The 7,945-nt window shown below is 41.1% G+C and overlaps 1 protein-coding gene across 1 annotated transcript in view; it reads left to right on the top strand.

Annotated features, from left to right (window-relative positions):
* LOC111269511 (uncharacterized) overlaps positions 1-7,945 on the top strand; it is a 121,890-nt gene continuing 113,945 nt past the window's right edge. Inside the window, exon 1 of the mRNA XM_086972128.1 lies at positions 1-830. The gene's annotated coding sequence lies outside the window, so the exon portion shown is untranslated. The remainder of the gene's footprint in view (positions 831-7,945) is intronic.

The following is a 7,945-nucleotide window of genomic DNA, read 5'->3' as shown; positions in this document are numbered from 1 at the left end:
ACAGCGCAAGCACATAAAACGCCGTCAAGAGATTGAACAAACAGCGGCAGAATATATCGGTAAAAAAGTAATCATTCGTTAGATTTGGGTGGCGTCAGGCATCGATTAGGTGGCTGTCGTCTTAGCCCTGTATGTTGCTCCGACATGGGTGAATACTGCCCTACTTTGTTTAAGGCACAAAGAACTGTTGAAAAGTCAAGTAGTCAGGGCATATGCGGCTCTATACACTGAGATGGTCTTTGTGCTATCCTAAGATCTTCTGGCGGAACAATAACCGGCAAACGATATGAATTTGTCGATAGCTAGAACAAAAACGGCCTGAAAATGGCAAGAAAAAAGACGGAACAGACAAGCAAAGATTTGCATCCCGGACCTAGGGGTTCGTTACAATAATGATAATAGGACCTTACCAACCACGACGTGCACGTATTTTGTGCGGGACAGGTGAAACAACTGGCGTGCATCACACTTCATATGAACGTGAAGCCTTCCGAGAGGAGCGCAGAAAAGTACATTCTGGAACATGGTTATTGTGACGTTATTCATCCCGTGCTTGGGTGTACAGTACTACTTTTTTCGGGACTATAATGCGCATGATAAAAACTTAAATAAGCGAAAAAATGAAGGCTGCAGACGTGCGTCCTGAAGTACAAAACGTGAAGGAAGAATAAAGAAACGGAGACAACATTTCCCCTCCCTCCCTTCGAGGAATCTAAGATAGTGTTCCAAATAGGTTCCACACCTTAGAGGAAGCAATAAAGTGGAAAGCGGTTTAACAATAGTATCGTGCTTTACGTCGTCGGGATACGGTAACATCTATCTGCGGACAAGTAAGTGACACTTGGGTCCCGTCAACTGAATCACAAAGGGAATAGATCCGGACATGAATTAAAAAAACGAAGGGCATCTACGCTTGGCTTTGAAACTAGACAGCCTCACATGTTTTTAAAGCTTAATAGACAGCATCTGGGTTCCTCAAGCCCGGAGTAAACGCCCGGTAATTTTCGGCATTGCCTAACTCACCTTGACACTTGCATCTTACGGTTGTTTCGGACCACGTTCTACCGATTCTTGGTGACAAGTGATGCTACGGAAACCTCTTATTCGTAATCGTCGTCGAAAAAAACAATATATTATAATAAGAAGGAGCATATAGTTATGAAACTCAGACTTTGGCTTAAATTTTCATTGGTAACGCGCATTATAATCGTTTATGCCTCGATCCATGGGAGCTCACGCAAAAATAGAGGTGCGTCAGTGAGGCACACAAACATAGGCGTTATTTACAGCTTCTTTTTATACGAGCTCGCAGCAAAGACTAAACCTAGTTAAAGGTGAAGTCGCTGAAAAAATCCAAATGGAGACAATATGGAACAATTAGCAAGACATAAGGTCACTTCTAATTAGTTATTCGTAGTCGTCAATCAGACGGTTCGGTAGCTTATTATGCTTTTATATAATTGAATTATTAGGATACGATTAAGGTTAGTCGATAAAAAAACACCGAATATTATTGTTGAGTAACGAATACCTGGTTTCTAGTGTACGCTTTATGTAAATCTCGCGCCCCCAATATATATAATTGAGTAGATTTCGTAATTAGTAGTTGCGATCAGTCCTGATATGCTGCGAAACGCCATAGGCCGTTTGTTGACGGAGTGCATAAATGACCTGCCATGCGTCCGTCAATATTTCCGGGGTAACAATTTACTAGACGGCTCCGGGAAGGTTGTGCAATTGGGTTCACTAGTTTTTTTGCATAATAAGCAATGTTTCTTTAGCCGAGTTTCTCTATCGTAGTAAATCGTTGAAGTTGGGTACTGAAGCTGTACGACGACCTGGCGCAGATAGGTCGAATATGTCACGGATTGAAAAATGGTTTTTAGGACAAATGCTGTTAATTTGAGCCTCGCCACTGTACACATTTACGTATACATATTTGTAAATCAAGTTGTGATAATTCTTATTACCGTTATCTTTAGTATAATAATTCTCAGTAGCAATGCTTAAGAATGAGAGCGAGCAGGGTGATTTCTTGAGAATTGTTAAGGCAAATCCAACCAGGTTTATCCAGGTCATGAGGATTTAGTCCCCTATGCTACTGAGTGCATACGGTTATTTCTGCTGATGTAAAATAAATGCGTATGTATCGCTCGAGTACGAGTTAGCTACATAGGAATTTTTCACTACAGAAATATTATATAATTAAAATATTGAGCAACGATTAAACCTAGCATTGCTTCAGATCCTCAGTAGTTGCCCCAAGATACCGAGGCACTCCATTGTTTGTGAGGTGGCTGTAAATGGTTACAATATCAGTTATACGTAGAGAAAGATTTGCGCAGCCTTTACTTTTAGCGTGAAGTCCTCAATCGCAAGCAATAATACTCAGCTTCGAAAATTTTCAATCAGTTTATAGTAACCTAATTAATATTGGTCCTACGGCTTTTAAAAGGTTATTGGAATTGGTGGTACGCATGTAACTTTACTTTGTGCCTGTTGGAAGACGCTGATTGCACACTTCTGTTGCAAGTCAAACTTAACCAATAACAGTCGTACCCACAGCCTACCAGTATGTCTATGGATTTGCTTGGCTTTTTTTTTTTGGCAACTGCCTCGATGCTACTCTCGCGTAGCATTGATAAAAGAAAAGTAATTATGGAACAGAGGAATAAATTATAAAAATAATAAGAGTGGGTAATTACGCCAGCGTTCTACGCGCACCTCAAATACGGCCAGGATCGTTACCTTTGTACACCTCAATGCAATAGTAGACAGCTTATTTGCGACGCTGTTCTCGACTTATATGCCAATACTCTACTTTTGAGTATTGAGAAATATCATCTACCACTCCATTCTATAATATTTATATAAACTATAATTTTCTATAATAAAAAACAGATATTTCCGTGACATTTGTATGCCTAGAGATTCATACACCGTTCTTTTTTCGTTAGCGATATGCAACAAAGAACATTTTCAATTCAAGCTTTCCCTTGCTGCGATACCTTTTCACAGTCGAATTCGCTGATGCCACGCGTCTCCCATTGTCTCACGGCGAGAATTATTTTTATAGTTCAGTTAAAATGGTGAGCTATTATAACGGCTACCGTATTTCCTTTGACGGCCCACTTCTATAATATATACCGGAAATTGTGCCCAGAATCTTTTTATTGCCATAAACAGGTACGCATTTCTACATTAATTAATTTGTGTACCATACAATGGTACCATTACTGGCTTTCCGATGTCAAACAACTTCTCTAAGGTGTATCGATATGAGAGACATCGTTTTCGTATAGAACATTAAATTGCCAGTATCTCTGCTAATAACAGATGAATTATGTTTACTTGTTTTTTTTTTTTTTGCTAGCTTTTGGCTAACTTATGTACGGTGTATTTTGATTCGGATTTGTCGTCTTCTAGACTTCTGGCTTTTCTATGTTACCGCGGGTCGATTTCGATAAATTTCGATTCAGTCAGCGTATAGCAATCATCAGGTACAAATCGCGATCTTATCGCCTCTATATCCAATAAAGTAACTAGCATTTAGAGCTTTACAATTCTTATCGACGTAGAGCGGCGCCACTTTTTACTCTGGACGCTTCTTCCTTTGTTCGGACGTTTCTGTTTTTTACAGGCACAACAGACATTGACCAAAAGATATTTACAAATAAACAAAGAAACCTCAATTCTACTTAAAACCGTAATTGAATTCCGATTTCTTCTAGTTTATCTCCTTTCTTATTAGCCATCTTATACAGGCAGGTCACACCAGTAAGCTTGTCTTGTAGAACTAGGTGTTGTTTGTTATTGGGGATTACGTTGGTCGCGAATCATGATCGCCTCGAAATCGCGCGCATCCGGTGAATTCTAACCGAAGGTTACACTGCTCAAGCGATCTTCCGCACGTATTTTAGACGCTCGATTTACGCCGTCTTTTGAATATTCATCTTAATACTCTGCACTCACTGTTATCACCATACAGTAGCTGGTACTACGATCTGGGACTAGGACATGTGCGGGGTATCTATGAGTGGAAAAATCAACGATTTTTTGTTATACCGGCCTCTTGTCCTGTACTCGATTATATTTGTGATTTAATTTAGAATCTAGTAGATAGAATTAGGATTAGAAAAGATATTTAGCAAACAACTGCAGTAATGACTGGGACTACCGTTTGATCTCAATGCTGTTGCAGTGGTCGGCATTATAACGAAACGTAGTGTAAGCGAATCAAAACAGGGCTTTCTTAATAGTGGCCGACATGTAGAACTATCGAGGCCTATCTATGTGTACCAGAGCGCCCTACGGGCCTTCGTCCTGTGCTTATCTTGTTCAATAGAACTGATTTTATTCTAGCTATGCAGAGGCTAATTGTGTTTGTATTAAAGGTAATGCCAAACGGAGATCAGCGATTCTTTGTCAATGCCAACCTGTCGAGTTTTTCCATGCTGTACACGTTGCTTACACTTGTTGACGTACACAGTTCTCATACAATTACAAATTTGTTAGATATTTAGTAACGGCTCATACCAATAATCCTAAAAGTTCCCCTCGGTATCGTTATATAAGGATCAACTGGTGCTCCAGTAATAAGCATTTATGCCGATATTAGTCTGTCGTAAATATATATACATACCACAAAAAACATGCATTCAACCGAACCCTGGACGAATCTGGTTTGCTATTATCTTCTAATTATTTGTACACTGTTTTATAATGTATCCCTTGCCCCAGTCTCGTTTTGGACTTTCGTTGTCGACGAAGTGTACGGTATAACCCTCCGTGTACTAATCCAAAATAAATAGTGTCTTGACTTCTCAATCGTCGCTTGGCTAATTTGGCGGATTACGGTTCGGTCGTTCCGGCGAGACCGAGTACCAATTACATTCGATGAGACTACTATTCTGACGAGTCAAGAACAGAGATTCTAAAAGAGACCTTGATGATATCATAGAGCGAACACAGCTAATGACAAGTTCACGGTCCGCATGACTGAACGTGCCAACATAAGCCCTACATTCTCCCTAAAAGACACCATGTTAGCTATGCAAAATCTATATACACGTATATATGTGAAGTCATTACTGGGATAAACGCATTAGGTTCGGCGTAACATAGCGAGTGCCGTCGCTACCAGGCGTTGCATGAGTTTTAAAAACGGGGTCATTGATGGTCAATTAGTCGATCTTATCACTTATGAGAATGTACGCATTTTATTGAATATGTGTTCAACATCTACTTTTAGGACGATTTCCCTCGTCTAAGGGTTGAGTCACATATGGACTAGGGAACTAGGGAATTGGCTGCCAGTTAATTATGGTACGCTAGTTCACACAAGACACACCTATATGGCCATATACAAATCGAAATTTTATGTTACCGGTAACTGTGTTCTTTTGGTTAAATACTATGTAGTTTATTTTATCAGGAATAAAAATATATTTGATACTAGATACAAAGTGTATCTGATTTTTTTTATATGAAGAATAGACAATTTAAAGTTTACTAAGACCGTTGTTGGACCTACATTGTACGGGACCTTGCTTAGGCTTCCTGTTTCCTTAGCGCAGGCGACCAATCTCTCCGACACGTATCGCTAGATTATTGATATTATTAACCGGATCCAGAAAAAAACATAAATCTCGTATTTCTTCCCTCAAAATTCTTCATATATGTGTCAGAATAAAAACACTTCAATTAATACTAAATATGCTTTACGTCTGGGAACCCATCAGTGTACAAACCTTTCTAAAAACAAAAACGGGTATCCTTGCGAAAATTCTATTGGCTTACATATTTTTCCCATTGTCAGTATGTACATGTGATCATAAGTTCACGTGTTTTTTCTACTTAAATACTCGACTAGAAATGATCAGTTTAGAAAGATTTTGTCGTTCGGAGATGATTTCATGCAAAAATCATCAATATCACTTATTTACCCATCAATGTCATCACTACCATGGGTGCCAACTCATGACCGTCGTGATCGTATAGAAGCCGCGCGGTTATCGGGCCGAGTGCGCGCACCTCGTGGCCTCCCTCAGTAAGTCGGAGGCTGCATAACTCTCTGGCATCTGAGAGCCTCTGAGACTCAAACTTGGCATAAACATCATCGTCTTTATAGACTAGTCGTTGTAATTTTATAGCGAGAATATCTTAACCTTATTCGTACCAACGTTCGTATGCATGCAGCAGAAGCCCGATTACGTGTTCCTCCATTTCGTACCTACAGCATGAAGCCACCATGCTTTCTCATTACTGCTGCTTTTTCCCAATCGGTCTGCGCAATTTTTATGGAGTTAGTAACGTCTACGCAGGGCAAAACTATCAATTTCCAGAGCTGTTATACATACATAGAACAGTCGATCGTGTATGAGTTGCAGTCGACGCCAATGACTTTGCGTAAGCTCTACTAGTCCAGACAGGACATTGTAGGAACATAAAAATAATCACTACTTAACTGGAACTATATAACTGCAGTCGCCGCTACTCCAAGAATAATGAAAGCTGTGTACGCATGCAAAACGAACCGACCGTGGTCCAACGCATTGTACCAATGATGCATTAGTTAATAAAACGATACCAGCATCGCCCATCAGTGCTGTTGTGCCAAGACAACGAACGAGGAGGTCTGGTTGCCGCCGGCAAATGAGCGCACCCTTCATTGACCTTCAATAGCGATTATGTGTTCTGAAGAATCTGTGATCAGCAACTTGTCACGCGCCGCTCGTTTCTCTCGGGGACGGGGGACTTGAAACTTCAGTTGCTGGCTCTCTTTCTGGAATCTCTGCAATATATTCTCCAACATATTATTGATATAATCACCCTACAGTGTCAACGTTTGCAAGCAGTTGCATCAACCTATTTTTTAGTAGCCGTAAAAAAGTTTTCACTGTTTTACGTCCAGTACTTGAGCCGTTAGAGACTCTTACAGACGATTGGCACTGTCCAGCACGGACCGAAGTGTATCTTCGCCTGGATTCAAACCTGGACCATCAGATGTCCCTAAGCCTAGCAGGCAAATACATTACCCACTGCGCTATCACGCGGGACATTTGCAATCCACAATAGAAGCTGCTTAAACGCTGAAGTTCGCGCTATTATTGTCGTCATCGCTACTGCCGTTGTCGAAGTGAACTCTTATTCGAAACGGGAGCGTCCGTCGACTGGATTTTCGAATAGCGAATTGTGGTAGATAAGCAACAAAGTGCGGGAAAGCGAGATAGGATGGAAGCAGAGACAAACTACGATACCTCCACGTATGTATAGGGCGTGTGCAGACGTCAGCTGTCCCTCCGGATTCGATGTAGTAAAGAAATGTCCATGTCGTGTTCCGCCTCCCATATGACTAAAGCCATCGGCGCATACCTCGATATCGACGCCAACTGCATGCCCTCGATCACCAACTATGGCGCCGCTCCTGCTACAGCTATCAAATTAAGTTCACGATTTAGGGGCACCATTTGCCCCGCCTGCATTATCGGCGCTAGCTTAAAGCCAACGCTAACAGCAATGCTGTTGTAATAGATGTGTAACCGGTATGTATGCAGTCTACTGAACGGGAACCTCCATTCATGCGACATCAACCGGTATCTTATGTAGGTAAAAATTGCGTGTATGATCCAAATCACCACGACGAACGGCAACGACAACTTCAATAACAGAGGAGGGTGGCTACGATGTTTCTAGTAATGATTACGGAATTGAGTGACATTAATGGTGTCAGCAAGCAATCCGTTGCGACAATCGATTCTGGAAACGACAGTAGAAATCTGAAACACCTGATATCTGTCAATGGCCAAGAACGATGGCAAGCTAGTTATTTTTGTACGTGTGTGTGTGTGTGTGTGTGTGTTTGTGTGTGTGTGTGTGTGTGTGTGTGTGTGTGTGTGTGTGTGTGTGTGTGTGTGTGTGTGTGTGTGTGTGTGTGTGTGTGTGT

Source organism: Varroa jacobsoni, unplaced genomic scaffold, assembly GCF_002532875.2.
Source record: "Varroa jacobsoni isolate VJ856 unplaced genomic scaffold, vjacob_1.0 scaffold_1391, whole genome shotgun sequence".
Taxonomy (NCBI): domain Eukaryota; kingdom Metazoa; phylum Arthropoda; class Arachnida; order Mesostigmata; family Varroidae; genus Varroa; species Varroa jacobsoni.
The sequence above is the reverse complement of the archived record's forward strand: the minus strand, read 5'-3'. Positions and strand labels throughout refer to the sequence as shown.